The following is a 14,330-nucleotide window of genomic DNA, read 5'->3' as shown; positions in this document are numbered from 1 at the left end:
GCAAGGAACCGGTTTCAGGTGTATGATAAGATGGTAGATCTGAGTTACGCGCCATTTTACGCTGGACAGAACATGCTGTTCGACTTGTTCGATGTTCCTTGGGATATTTCCGTTTGGGCTGGAGCATTCAGTAAATGTAATTTGATGTAGGGATGCTACTAACGGTAAAGCAGGAACTAGAAGGCAGATGAGCAGCAACATGGCGTTGGTGCGTTTCGTAGTAGACTAATCGTTCTGCCCTTATGATAGGTTCAATAACTCAGCTAAATTTGTTTGGCTGAAAATAAATCCTAACATCATCGTCGTCGTTTCATCAGAGCGTATCCTAATTTGTTGAGTGCTTCTTTCGTAACGGGAAATCGTTTCATTCAATTTATCCATCAACAAAACTTTCTGACTAAATATAATTGAGTTCAATTTCACTTCCTATATCATCCGAAAAAGGAACTTTGGGGAAAACTATCAAATATCAGTTAACCAGTTCAAGCTGGAGGGAGGTTCAACGATTTTTTTCTTTATTTACCGATGCGTCCTTCGCCTTGTTTCGGGTTAGATAAATTTCTAACCCTATGTGCGCGGTTTGAAATCGAGCCCCGGTGAGTTGCGTACAAGGCAATTGACTTACCAATTACACTATGCTCTAAGCCAGGCCCGTAGCCCGGATTTCGTTTCGGGAGGGGCTTAAAACTTGTTGCATAAATGTGTTAATTCTGGTGACTTGAGATAGTCACTTGAAACTGAATGTAATTTTGAAAATTTCTTAGTGAAAACAATTCCAAAACTAAGGCATTAGACAAAATGTTGTCTGATACAAGAAATGGTACAGTACATCGACGAATTCTTGCTTTTGAATTTGGTTTTTATTATTAATTTATAAGTTACCATTTTCACCGTTGGAATTTGCAAACGTGGGTGCTCCCATCATACAACTTGAAGCCAACGAAGTGAGGCTGTTCAGCGCGGATTCATACGATATGCGTTATGTAAATTGACTTGGAACGATCCGCTGAACCTGAACTATACGAAGATCGTTGTCGATTATTAGGACTACACACTTTAGAAGATCGTAGACCCGCATCGTAAACTACCTTCGTGTCTAAGCTTCTTATGGCTGAATATGATGTTCCCGATCTTCTATCACAAATTAACCTCTACGCACCAACCCGTGTCCTTTGTTCTCGAACATTGCTGCACTCTGAAATGCACAACACTAACTATGCTGCCGACAACCGATATTAAAAATGACCCGTTGCTTCAAGGATTATAACGACATCTTCGACTTCGTCATTAGTTTTTGCGCATGCCACTTTAGGTCATTTCTTTCTAGCATAGTTTATTAAGACTCAATTATTGAAATACAAATACAAATACAAGAGAATGTTAAAGTTCCCTCCAAATCTTCTGATTAGGCAAGCGATTTGTAGATGCGCAGAAACGGTTCAACTCCTATTCAACACAAATTTATAATAATTGTCAATTTAAATGATGATACATTAAAGACTATTTTCAGACAAGTGAGAACAACTAATTATTTATCAATTTAAGTATTCAGATTTTTCACTGATCCTATTCTTTTATGAAATTGATACTTTTTATATCATTAGACAGGCTTATTTTTCTAGGCAATTCTTCTACTAAAGGGCGAACACGAAATTATTGCGACACCGAAAATGTCATGCCAATTTTCTTATAATGTTTAAAATCAAACCAAAATTTTAGGGTAGTTTTATACATATATTTACTTCAAAAATCAAAAGAAAAGTTAATCGATGGAGCCTTGAGTGTAAAATTGAACGCATTTTTGTTTGATGCCCTCCATCAAAGTCTTTACAGTGTCATCCGGTACCAGTTTCTCAGTTTTTTTCCATTTTCTTAACATGTCCTTCTCGTCTTTGACTGTCTTCTTGCTCTTCCGAAGTTCCCACTTCATCATCACCCAGTACTGCTCCACCGGGCGCAGCTCCGGACAGTTTGGCGGATTCATGTCCTTTGGAACAAAATGGACAGAATTGGCCTCATACCACTCCAGGACACTTTTAGAATAGTGGCATGATTCCAAATCTGGCCAAAATAGCGGAGCTTCGTCGTGCTGCTGCAAGAAGGCAAAAGGCGCTTCTCGAGGCACTCAGATTTGTAAATCTCGCCATGGAACCGCTTCAACACTCTGGAGACGGTTGAATGGTGAATGTTCAACATTTTTCCCAACAGCCGGTGCGACAGGTCAGGAAATTCCAGGTGTTTGGAAAGAATTTGTTCTCTCGACTCGCGTTGGTTCACCTCCATTTTCGTTGAATCAAAAAACACGACTTTGAGTTTGACAGCATGTAAACAATACACATCAATGAGAAAGTTTGCAAAATTTGGTTGATTTTTACCCAATGGTAAAAAAGTTATGCCCTGTTGAATGTGTCGCAATAATTTCGTGTTCGACCTTTAGATCCTTGAAACCAAAGGCGTTGTTTACTTATATAAAGGCTCGCACAGAATGAAGCCAAATCTACCAATCGAACATGTCACCGGCTACCTATCGTGCAAAGTAAACAAACATACTTCTTTAGCTATGCCCTCATGCGTGCTCGCAAGGGGAGTATTGTTATTGGCAGGAAAAATATTATAATAATAGGAGTAAAAAACTATTTGTTTATATATTTACCTTTTCTCATTTCTTATATTGCTTACAAAAATCAGCAAGTTAACAATAACATGATGAATGCATATTTTAATTGATTCACCGAACCTCTACAGTGCCATTGAACGACTATCAGGCTTATTTTCTCTTTTTTGTATAGTTGATAAATTCACAAACGGAACGTTGCAAGACGCTTTATTATCTAAGTGTGAATATTATGACATTCTTCTTCAAAGATATTTATGGTAAGTGATTTCGAGTGTTTCCAGGTTTGATGAAACGTTTTCATTACCAGTGACGAGACTCGTGACGTCTTGAAATATCCTCTCCAGCGCGATAAAAAGCAAATAAACAACTATTTTTTTATTTCGAATATAGAGGTTTTAACCTTAAGGTCATTCGCCTCTTCGGGTTAGAAAAATCTCTTATGAAAAATTTCTAACCCTACGTGCGGGGTCGGGACTCGAACCCAGGTGCGCTGCATACAAGGCAATCGATTTACCAACAACGCTACGCCCACCCCCAAATAAACAACTTCTGTTATATACAATAGTGCTTCCCCATTAAAATCTTTAAATATAGTATACTTTGTAAGTTGTTTTAAAGTGGGATCGTACTAATACATGGTGTGAAGCATGCCTCACAAACAGTATAATTTTTCGGGACAATCTTAAGGGGCCCATATTATTGGCTCGAATCAAAACTCATCGAAATGTCAATTGACGATAGGTTCATCCGGAGTGTTCATTTGTGTTTACATTTTGTTAGCGCTGCCAATTTTATTTTGTTTCCACCACCCAATGTGGGTACGTCACATCGCTTTTGCGCGTGCTATCCGACTTCGTTTCCGCTCATTCGGACTTAAACTAGGATAGCCCCTATGTTTGAGTAAGTCGGGCAAACACGTGGATCACAGGTTCGCTTGCTTCCGACGGCGGGTCGATGACCACCTCGTCCGGCGGATCCTCAGCGGCTTTGCGCCGATTCGGTTCCTAGTCCTCAGCTATGCATCTAAGCCGCATCGAAATGGTACCCCTTAAACAGAGGTTCCTGAAGGGTATCGGATGGTTACCGGAAAGTTGTAAAGGAGCCTGAATTCTAGCTGGTTCTAATTCGTTTTCCGACACCAGTAACACAACCGATTCTAACTAGAATCGGTTGTGTCACTGGAGCCGGAATACGAATTAAAACCAGCCAGCCATTCCGGCTGAGTTTAACTGGGAAGTTTCTGAAAATTTAATCTGGGGAATAAAAATTTTCTGACAACGCTTCAGCACCCCGTTGAATTCAAACGATTTCACCACCTGGGCGCCAGTTTGACGATATGAAATGAACTCTGTTTACTTTCGACAAGTTTTGATTCGAACCAACAACATCCAGCCCTCTTAAGAATGTATTCTGCAATATGGTACACTAGATTACGTTCTGAGTTATCGAACAGGCTATCGTCAAAAATCTTCAGAATACTCCAACTCCACAAGATCCACGTGAAAAAAGAAAGACATTTTAGACCAAAACTATATTTGGTACCACCTGGTTTAATTTTTCTTCCATCTGTTCATTATACTATATACTGATCTGATTTGATTTGTTTGATTTACGGATGACTTAGGTTAAGTTCATTAACCCTTTTATATCGTCCAACTTATAAGATGAAGGAATTTCAGATATGAACTATGATAAAGAAAGGAACTTCAAGTTATCTTTAAATTGAAGAGCAGTTGGACGTTATTCAAGCAGTGTTCTTGCAATAAATTTACACTAAAATTTCAAGTAACAATTAATTTCATTTTCCAACAAACAATGATTCAGTAAATTAACATTAAATGTTAAATGCGTGGAACAAAATGATTTGTTAAACAATATTAAAAAAATAAAAATCAACACATAGCCAACACTAGTTACTGTAAAAATCTTGTTTTGGTATTATAGTATAACATTGGACTTCACTGCAAATGGTTATTATTGTTCTGTTACAGTTTGTCACATGGTTTTGTTACTGTTCTATTCGAGTGTCAAGTTCATCCGAGAAAAATCCGCTTAAAATAACATGTCCTGCGTTGACTCAAATTCTTTGAATAAATTTAAACACGTTATTCATTGATTAAATAGCATTCAATAAATCAGATGAAATAATGTTTGAAATGGTTTTCGCTGGGATGTTCCGTTTGCTACGATAAAGTTGCTTAATTTTTCATTCAGTATGAATTTATTTTGTGATTTGATCAAAGTCACTTAAAGTTACAGCAAATATTCCGGTTGCGAGAAAAAAATAAATAGTCTGTGTTCTACGCAGTGTTGCGCATTCCTTTATATTGTATACAGACTCTACTTGAAACTATGGCAAAAGACAGACCAGTAAGTTTGTTTGTTGACATGTAAAGGGTGTACAAATATACTACTGATTTCTCTACAAAGCATAAATAAGAACTATTGCTGTATTTACCTAGATTAAGCAAATATTATATTTTAGCACACGAAGCTCACAGGTTTCATTTCGGAATTCATGGATTTTTGGACAATACAAAAGAGGTGTTTCAATGAATTAATTTACTAAACTAGCCGGAATTTTATCTACCATAGGACTGTTCACTAATCGAAAGGAAATCCCCTGATTACAGTTACCTTGTAATTTACGTAAATTTTGTTAAATGTAACCAGAGCTTAACAAAAATGACATCCCTGCGTGAACTTGAAAGAGAATCGAAATTCAATTTCTGCCCGCCGCGATGAATGAAATGTTTGGTTCGTTTCCCTCGTCATTCATTCTCCCGACATAGCGCATTCGGGTTCGCATATGTTCGGTTTCAGAAGCAAACAGAATTTTTTTTCTATGCTAGATCTGAGAGGGATTATTCAGCGAAATTGCACTAGACATAGATTACGCAGCTTCACTAATGCTCGAACTGTCCACATAATAACAAATGAATGCTTTGGTTGGTGAAGGAATTTATATTTCCTCTGCACTCAAACATTCGATTCTGCATGAAATTTCAATCAGTTGGAAAGTTGAATGACCGAGGCGTTGCATCTGAATGTCAGTTTCGATAAGCAGAAATAGTTAACTGATTTTTAAATTTCGAACTACTGACTAACATTGATGACACCACTAGATTTCCTCGAAACTATAGATATGGGTAATTAATAATTTTGGCGTCACACTTGCTTCCGACAAATTAAAGAAAACATATCGCACTTGGTCCTCCTGTGCCGAAGGGACTTTCTTTCAGATTTCTATGTTTTTGAATTATTGTAATTCATCCAATTTCTGTGAATCTTTTGCAATTTTTTTGTCACTGGCAGTTTTCGTGATACGAAGATGCTTGCAGTTACACTTTCTAAGTCAATTCAAACAATCTGCTCAGTAATTTGTTCGTTTTTAATTATCTCAAGTTTTTTTACAAAAATGAAAGAGATGTATGACTTCATAAAGAAGGCTGCAATGCTTTTGATTAAAGGTTTGTTTTACCTAAATTTAGGAAACAATTTCAATCAACGTTGTTCCATCTACCGTTGAATGTTGTGCGGATAACGAAGACGTAATGTGTTTTCGAAAATGCCGTTTTTTCAAACCGAATTGAGAGGATCAGAGCGAAATTCCGAAAGTTTTCGTTCTGACTGCATAGAAAAGATAGAAGAGGCTTCGTAGATTACCTGATTCTTTTTTCCTCCTCCGTGATTTCTGATCATCTCTCATTTTAGTCCAAAACGAATAAAAAATAGATCGTGAGACTGCTATATACTAAAAACATAAAATCGAAATCATTGGACTGATAGATTCAACCAGTCACAACATTTTAGTCGCAACAGTGTTGCGAACTCGCATGAACGGAACGAATTCCTCGCATGAAAGTGAAATTAAGTGCCAATGAAAATGATGATGCGTTGAAATGACGCGGAAGCAAAAACTGTCGCCTCACCTATATTGTTCTTATTAAATTGAAATATTTTTTTTGCCTAGTACGCTTGAATGTGATGTCTAGTATTTATACTAAGAGTACAGAGTGCACAGACCTAATGCAGTAATTCAATTGGGTGCAATTCAAAAACCTGTCATTTAAATTTAAAATAGAGTTGCCAATATCGAGTATTATATCTGAGTTATTTTAAACGGGACAATCACTTGCGATGATGCGTTTACTTTTGGAGAGTTTTAGTACTCAGTCGTCCATTAAACATCTTCTACTATTTTTTTAAAATAATTCATAAGTGAACTTTGTTCAATGCTTTAGCCAATCGAAACAGTGGTTCTATTATCTAGTTATATCTATTTCCAACAATAAAAATAATAAAATGAGTTTTACTGGTTGACCAACAGATCTCATGCAAGCTCTTAACCATTGCACGTAGATACCTGTTTACGAAGCAGGGAAATACTTTTTCCTCACCAACTGCGTATAGGGGGTCGTTCATATCTATCTCGCTATTGAACACTTCCGTGTCATAATCGTGGTTGCTGCCTTTATGTTCGAAAACATGCTTGCTTGTTGCCTTTATGATTGTGAATTTCCTCAATGATTGTGCTGGCTGTAGATTTTGAGATATTGACGCAGCTTTTGCCGTTGTCAATATTACCTGAACATGTGCCACATATTTAGTAATTGTTTGTGTTCAGCGGAAAATAAATCGTAATGTGACGTTTTTTCACAGTACTGGAACGTACTAGTTTGCCTTTGATATGTGCAAAGAATACTATGTGTAATTGTACTATCGCATTATGTTTTGTACTGCAATTCTCCCATATGTGATATGTATCTGCAAGTAAGCGGTATACGATCTTGTAACCGAACATTGCTTCTCTCACCGTCCATTTATATGAAGATCTTAATTACAGCATTGCCACACACAACCACTAAAATTTAATGGCTTTAAATCATTCAAAATCAATGATTTCGCCTGATCCACTTTGTTCAACGTTATGAGCGCAGAATACCTGAGGTGGTAGAACACAATAAAGGTGGCTATTAGACCGGCAACAATTTTGACTTTTTATCGGAACACTGTTAAATCAAACGGTAATTGGCTTCACATATCACTTGTCAAATATGAGCTTTTTTCGAAAACTCTAATTCACTCACAAGAGTTTTCAAGTTTGTATATTTTTTTTTATTTCGTTTATTTGACACGGTTCATAGCGGTAGCTTAACGGAGCCGTGGATCTTTCATGTGTTTACAATATGTGCAAAATAAAAATAAAAGAGCAAATATTATTGATTACCCGTTGGATCTCGTGCGCGCAACTTTTTATTGCGAGCGGAGACCTTCTTTCGCGGCTTGCCTACTGCGTCATGGGGATTATTTAATTCTCTTCTATCGTTAAAGGTGTCTTGGTGCTCGCGATCAGATGTTTTTTCCTGCTTATTACTTTTACGGGTGATCAGTGTAAATCCGTCATCATTGTTTTTATTTTCTTCGCCGATATTACTTACAGTGGTTTTTGGAGTGCTGGATGCTGCTTTTGCAGTTGTCAATATGGACTGAACCGCTGCCACAAATTTTGCAACCGTTTGTGGTTCGGGTATTGGTATTGAAAATTCTTTTTTGGGATGGTTTTCCGTGGATTCGTTGGCAATCGGTTGAGATGCATTCTCCTCTGTATCTTCCGCGCAAGGTTGTCCGTGGTGTGCTGTCTGATTACAATACTTGCACGTAGGAGTTTGCCCCTCATGGGTGCATAACGTAGTTTGATTAATAGTCGATTCGCGGGTTTTAAGTTTTATAGTCAAGTGGGAGGGGATAGGTTTTTCAATCCGCATCCTCACCACAAGAACACCGTTAGGTGTACCGGGGAAGAAATTTCTCCACGTATCAGGTGTAACGGATTCTACTTCTCCGTATTGCGACAAGTACTCTGCAACTAGATCAAGAGGGGTACGTGGTGATAGATCATGTAGCTTTACATCTACATAGTCTTTTTCTATATACGCTGGAATCTTAATTCCAACTTTATCACTTTCAGCCACGTGCTTCAAGTTGTTCTGCGAAACGAAACGTTCAGCTTTGGCTAACGTGTTGAATGATATGAGTACTACATTGCGAAGATGATGATACTGGAGATACATAACCTCCTTGAGCTTAAGCTGCATCTTCACCTTCAGCAGGTATTCCACTTCACTAAAACTCAATCTTATTGAACAGAATTTAAAGTCAACGACCGCTGTGTTGGGTCGGAGCAGAGTTTTTTCGTCAACTTTACTCATGACGGCAAGAATAAATTAACTGTTTCCTTTGTTCTCGAGACAATTCACACTAGATCGAGAGGTTGCTAGTTGTTGTTCACTTTGTTCGATTGTACGTCTGACTTGGGCAGAAGTAGAAAGTAGACTGTAAGTTTGTATATAAAAATATATGAAAAATATGCAATTGCAACAATAAATTCAGTACAAAATGCCAATATCATCTTGTGCATCCCAAAGTCTGCAGATATATAGCTTAAGGTGCAAGGATCAACATTGCCGAAGACTGTAAATTGATCCGATTTTGCAGTAAAAAGATATTCTCATATAAAGTTATGTGTTGCCTCTCTTTCTCGCACATGCTTAGAATAGGAATTTAAAAAAAAGTGGTTGGCCTTCAAAGTTAAATAACCTTTTAGGGGAACCTCCAATCAATATGCGATCTTCAACAAAGCTATTCGTTATAAAATAAACTACGCGACCGTAAGTTGAGAGGTACGCAGAGTTACTGTGAATTTTTTTTATTGGAATTTAAGCGTTTATTTCCGAGTTTCCATATATATTACTATAGAAACTTGAAACCTCTTGTGAGTGAACTGGAGCTGTCAGAAAAAGCTCATATTTTGCATATGATTATCACTACCAATTACCATTTGAATTAGCAGTGTTCCGAAATAAAAGTCAAAATTGTTGCCGGTCTAGTGGCTATCGTAAGTATAGCCTCCATTTTCACCTTCAGAAAATGTTCCTCATCACAAATACTCGGTCTTATGCGAATCACCACAAATCACAGCATTTGGCCGGTGCACCACTTCTTGCTGCTGCGACTCACTCATCTCGACAAATTACTAGGGCAAAGTATAGTAGAAGTTTCCTTTGTTCTTCAGACAAGGAACACAACGTTTTGCCTGCCTAAAAGAAGACAACATTCTCCGGCGCTATAACCTACAAAATCGTAATATTTTGATCATAAACGTTTTTTTTTCAACCGGCCAAAGTGAAAAAATCCTGCGAAAAAACGATACCTTATTTTCAAGAGGCCGCCATTTTATTTCTATAACGCATGTTTTTTTTTTTTGGGGCGCCTCTGTGGAATATAATCTTCAAGATCGTTTTGGTTTTCTGCTTAAAGACGACGAATTGCGACCTGTATCATGCCCTCAGATGAGAACGGTTTTCAAAACACCTTTGGCTGGACCCGCCATTTTGGACGCCATTTTTACTCTCGGAAAATTTTGACTTTATAGATGAAACGTTAATAAACATTTTGCAGAACAGCGCACATGTCGAAGTCATTTATTTTACTTCTTCAAAAAAAAAATACTTTTTGCACAATTATATAAGAGAACCCCCTTAAGGCCAATTGCAGCGGGCCGTGATTGTGAATATTATATTCATTGTACGGTTAAGACATGTGCGGGCGTAGAGACTGCGCGATCGCGTGTATCATCGCGAAGGGCTCAAGCATTTGTACGTTAGCGTGTTCAATCGCGTGTGCTAACGTGTACGTAATTTCGCAAGCATAAATTTTATTTTAAAACCGTGTGTGATACTTAATTTCCGGTGCACGGTTTATATGCTAAAAGAAACTGAGACCTTCCATATCACTAGAGTTCCCGATCATGTCGTCATGAACTTTATATTTTTATTGGTTCAACTGAATGTATGGGCCAAAAAAAATCGTAAGTCCCAAAACGTTCACCTTATTACCGGGGTGTTATCAAGTTTGCGCGATTGCGGGCGTAGGTTGGCGTTGTTGATTGGGAAGGGCTTAAGCGTTCGTATGTTGAATAACATTAGAGAAGATGAATAAGCACATGAGAACTGCTGCCTTTTTAATAAGAACATGGTGGTTTTTTTGGCGGAGATTTTTTACATAATTTTAACTTTTTGCTAAAATTAAATGACTTAGTCTTACAACATGTTTGACAAAGTTGTTGTACTTTGCAAGACCCTTCTTTTTGTTTAAACCGATGCTAGGGTGGTTCTAAATTTAGCAATATTTAAAATAGAACTTTTTAACGGTTTGAGATAGAGCTTTACTGTCTTCGATGAAGTTGTAGAGCAACACATTTTAGACAAATTTGCTGAAGACATGCAAGCTCTAGCTTTTATATTTTCCATTGCACGAGAAATTCAAATGTTAGCTTTAGGGTGTTCCTTAAAAAAACAGTTTTATTTCTATAACTTTTGAAGTTTCTATTTTACGCTAAAGTACCCTTTGGACAACTTGAAAATTATTTTAGGGCGCATAATTTGTTTTAAAATACCAACTACTTAACTTTTTTCGTTTTAAAGTTATAAGAACTTTTATACAAAGAATATCACTTTTTCAAATAGAATTATCTTCGATTCGGGCACTGAACATTAAATACCGTTGCTTTCATATGAAATAGCATGCTTTGTAGCATAGATCACCAAAAAATGGCAAATACGATATTTTTTTTATATTTTGCAATATTTACTCAAAAAACCTGTTTTAATCCACCTAGCGGTGCAATTGTGCCTTTCTCAATCATGAACACGTGAATGTTTGCGTTGTTTATATTCATTAAAAGCTTTCAAATGAATATATTACATTTTATTATTATACATGACATGACAAATATACAAGAAAAAATCACTATTCGAGTTCTAAAATTTTGTAAAAGAAAAAACAGCTACATTAATATTAAATTGAAAAAAGGTGCGAAATCGGCAGTCCCAAAAAGTCGATCTTCAAAAAAAAAATTTTTCGAGATAACATAAAATCTCGACGTTTCATGCATTTTAAAGATGTTTGGCATCAAAAATACGAATTTGATTTCTGAAATTTCATGGGGTCCCCCCTTTGAAAAAAAATTTAGTTCCGGCTTATATGGGAATTTCATATGTGACCGGATGGATTAGTCTATATCTCCGGACGCATCCAAGCGATCCGTACGAAATTTTATTGACATCTGTGGGATACTATAGCTATCATTTGGAACAGTGTTTGTGAAAATCGACCCAACCATTTCCGGAAAACTGATGTGAGTACGTCAATTTTGAAAGATGGCCACTTTTCCCGGGCACTTCCGGAACCGTCTATGGTGGTCAATGTAGTCAGCGAAAGTTTGGTTGGCCGTCGGTGACCTAGAACAGCAAATTTAAGTTGTTTGAGAGACATTTTAGCGAAATTTTTACCTTTTTTGCTTTCATCGGAGTATCGGTTTGAATCGCAATTTGCTATGTGATCGCACGCCACAACCTGTAACTCCGGAACCGGAAGTCAGATCGGGATGAAACTAAATAACCATTTACGAAGACGCAACACCTTTCATTTGAGACTAAGTTTGGTTGAATCGGTCTAGCCATCTCCGAGAAACCGATGTGACTGTTATTCTGAATTTGGATGCTTCCGCCGGGGCTTCCAGAACCGATGATGGTGGCCAATATGGCCAAAAAGACTTTGAATGGATGTTAGTGACCTAATACTACAAATCGAAGCAGTTGTGGTCATATTTTGGAAAAATTTTCACCTTTATACATTTATTGCGGAATTTATTAAAATCGACATTTTCTGCGTGTTCGTACTTATCACCCTGTAATTCCGGAACCGGAAGTCGGATCCATTAGAAATTCAATAGCAGCCTATGGGAACGTTGCACCTTTCATTTGAGACTAAGTTTGTCAAAATCGGTTCAGCCAGCTCTGAGAAAAATGAGTGACATTTTTGGTCACATACTCACACACAGACGCACATACACACACATACATACACACGCTCAGACATTTGCCGAACTCGACGAACTGAATCGAATGGTATATGCCACTCGGCCCTCCGGGCCTCCGTTAAAAAGTCGGTTTTCAGAGCAATTGCAATACCTTTCTATTGAGAAAGACAAAAATTTTACCTTTTTACATTCATCGCAGAATTCGTTAGAATCGAGATTTGCTGCGTGATCGTACGTATCACCCTGTAATTCAGGAACCAGAACTCGGATCCACACAAAATTCAACAGCAGCTGATGGACCTTCCATTTAAAATCAAGTTTGTCAAAATCGGTTCAGAAAATTCCGAGAAACCGATGTGGACAAATCAACAAATTTTGTTTTGTAACCATACTCTTCAACTCGTAATCCGGAACAAGATGTCGGTTGAAAATGAAATTCAATAGCAACCTATGAGAATAGTATACCTTTCATTTGAATCTTAGTTTCTAAAAATCGGTTCAACCATCTCCGAGAAACCGATGTGGACATTTTGTTAACAAATCCGCACATACACACACATACATACATACATACATACATACATACATACACACATACATACACACAGATATTTTTGCGATCTCGGCGAACTGAGTCGAATGTTATATGAGACTCGGCCCTCCGGGCTTCGGTTAGGAAGTCGGTTTTTGGAGCAATTGCATAACCTTTCTATATGAGAAAGGCAAAAGAATAGTATTTAATTACCTTAATCAGCATGAGTTCAATGTTATCTTCATGTAATTATATTTTGAAATGTTGGTGGAATGGGTTTGAAAGTGGAGGCAATGGGGGGTTAGTAGAGTGAGAGTGGAGGATGCGTCAGAAATCCTTCATCTTATTTCGGTATACGGGGTGGATGAAGGAAATGCAGGTGTGAGGGTGGTTCAAGGGGAGGGGAGTGATGAAGGAGGGAGGTGTAAGGGCAAGGCGGGGGGAGGAGAAGCGGCGACGTAATACTCAACTGCATATTTTGCCTTCCATTTGAGACTTGGTTTGAGAAAATCGGTTCAGTCATCACCGAAGAACCGATGTGACTTTAATTGTGGAATATGCCCGGAATTCCGGACTTCCGGAATCGTCGATAGTGGACAATATATTCAAAGAATGTTTGATTGGCAATCAGTGATCTAGATCTGCGATTAGAAGTAATTTGGTGACCATTTCAATAGTTTTTAGCGTCTGAGGTATTACGATTGTACCGATTTATATGGGAAATTCCAGTGTATCCTTACTAACACCCCTGTAACTCCGGAAGCAAGAGTCAGAACCGAATGAAATTCGGCAGCAGTCAATGGCATTACTGTTTCTTTCATTTGAAATCAAGTTTGTAAAAATCGGTAGAGAATTCGTTGGGGAATGGGTGTGATATTAGCTTAGGAACTTGGCGGGTTCCCCGGGGGCGTCATGAACCGTCATAGGTGGCCAATGTGGTCAAAGCTGCTTTGATTGATCATTAGTGATCCAGACCCGCAAACTAGAGTAATGTTACATCAATTTTAATATGTTTTACATCATTTGAACATCATGGTGGTACCAGTTTATATGGGAATTTGCTGTGTGACCGCACTCTTCAACCTGTAACTCCGGAACCGGAAGTCGGATCAACTAAAAATTCAATAGCAGCTTATGGGAGCGTTATACCTTTCAGATGAAACTAGGTTTGCGAAAATCGGTTCAGCCATCTCTGAGAAAATTGTGTGAGTTTAAATGACACACACACATACACACACACACATACATACACACACACAGACATTTGCCGATCTCGATGAACTGAATCGAATGGTGTA

The 14,330-nt window shown here is 37.8% G+C and overlaps 1 protein-coding gene across 2 annotated transcripts in view; it reads right to left on the bottom strand.

Annotated features, from left to right (window-relative positions):
* LOC131694310 (putative uncharacterized protein DDB_G0271606) overlaps positions 1–14,330 on the bottom strand; it is a 356,903-nt gene that overhangs the window by 144,939 nt on the left and 197,634 nt on the right. The window lies entirely within an intron of this gene.

The sequence above is a fragment of the Topomyia yanbarensis genome, chromosome 3, assembly GCF_030247195.1.
Source record: "Topomyia yanbarensis strain Yona2022 chromosome 3, ASM3024719v1, whole genome shotgun sequence".
In the NCBI taxonomy this organism is placed as follows: Eukaryota; Metazoa; Arthropoda; class Insecta; order Diptera; family Culicidae; genus Topomyia; species Topomyia yanbarensis.
The sequence above is the reverse complement of the archived record's forward strand: the minus strand, read 5'-3'. Positions and strand labels throughout refer to the sequence as shown.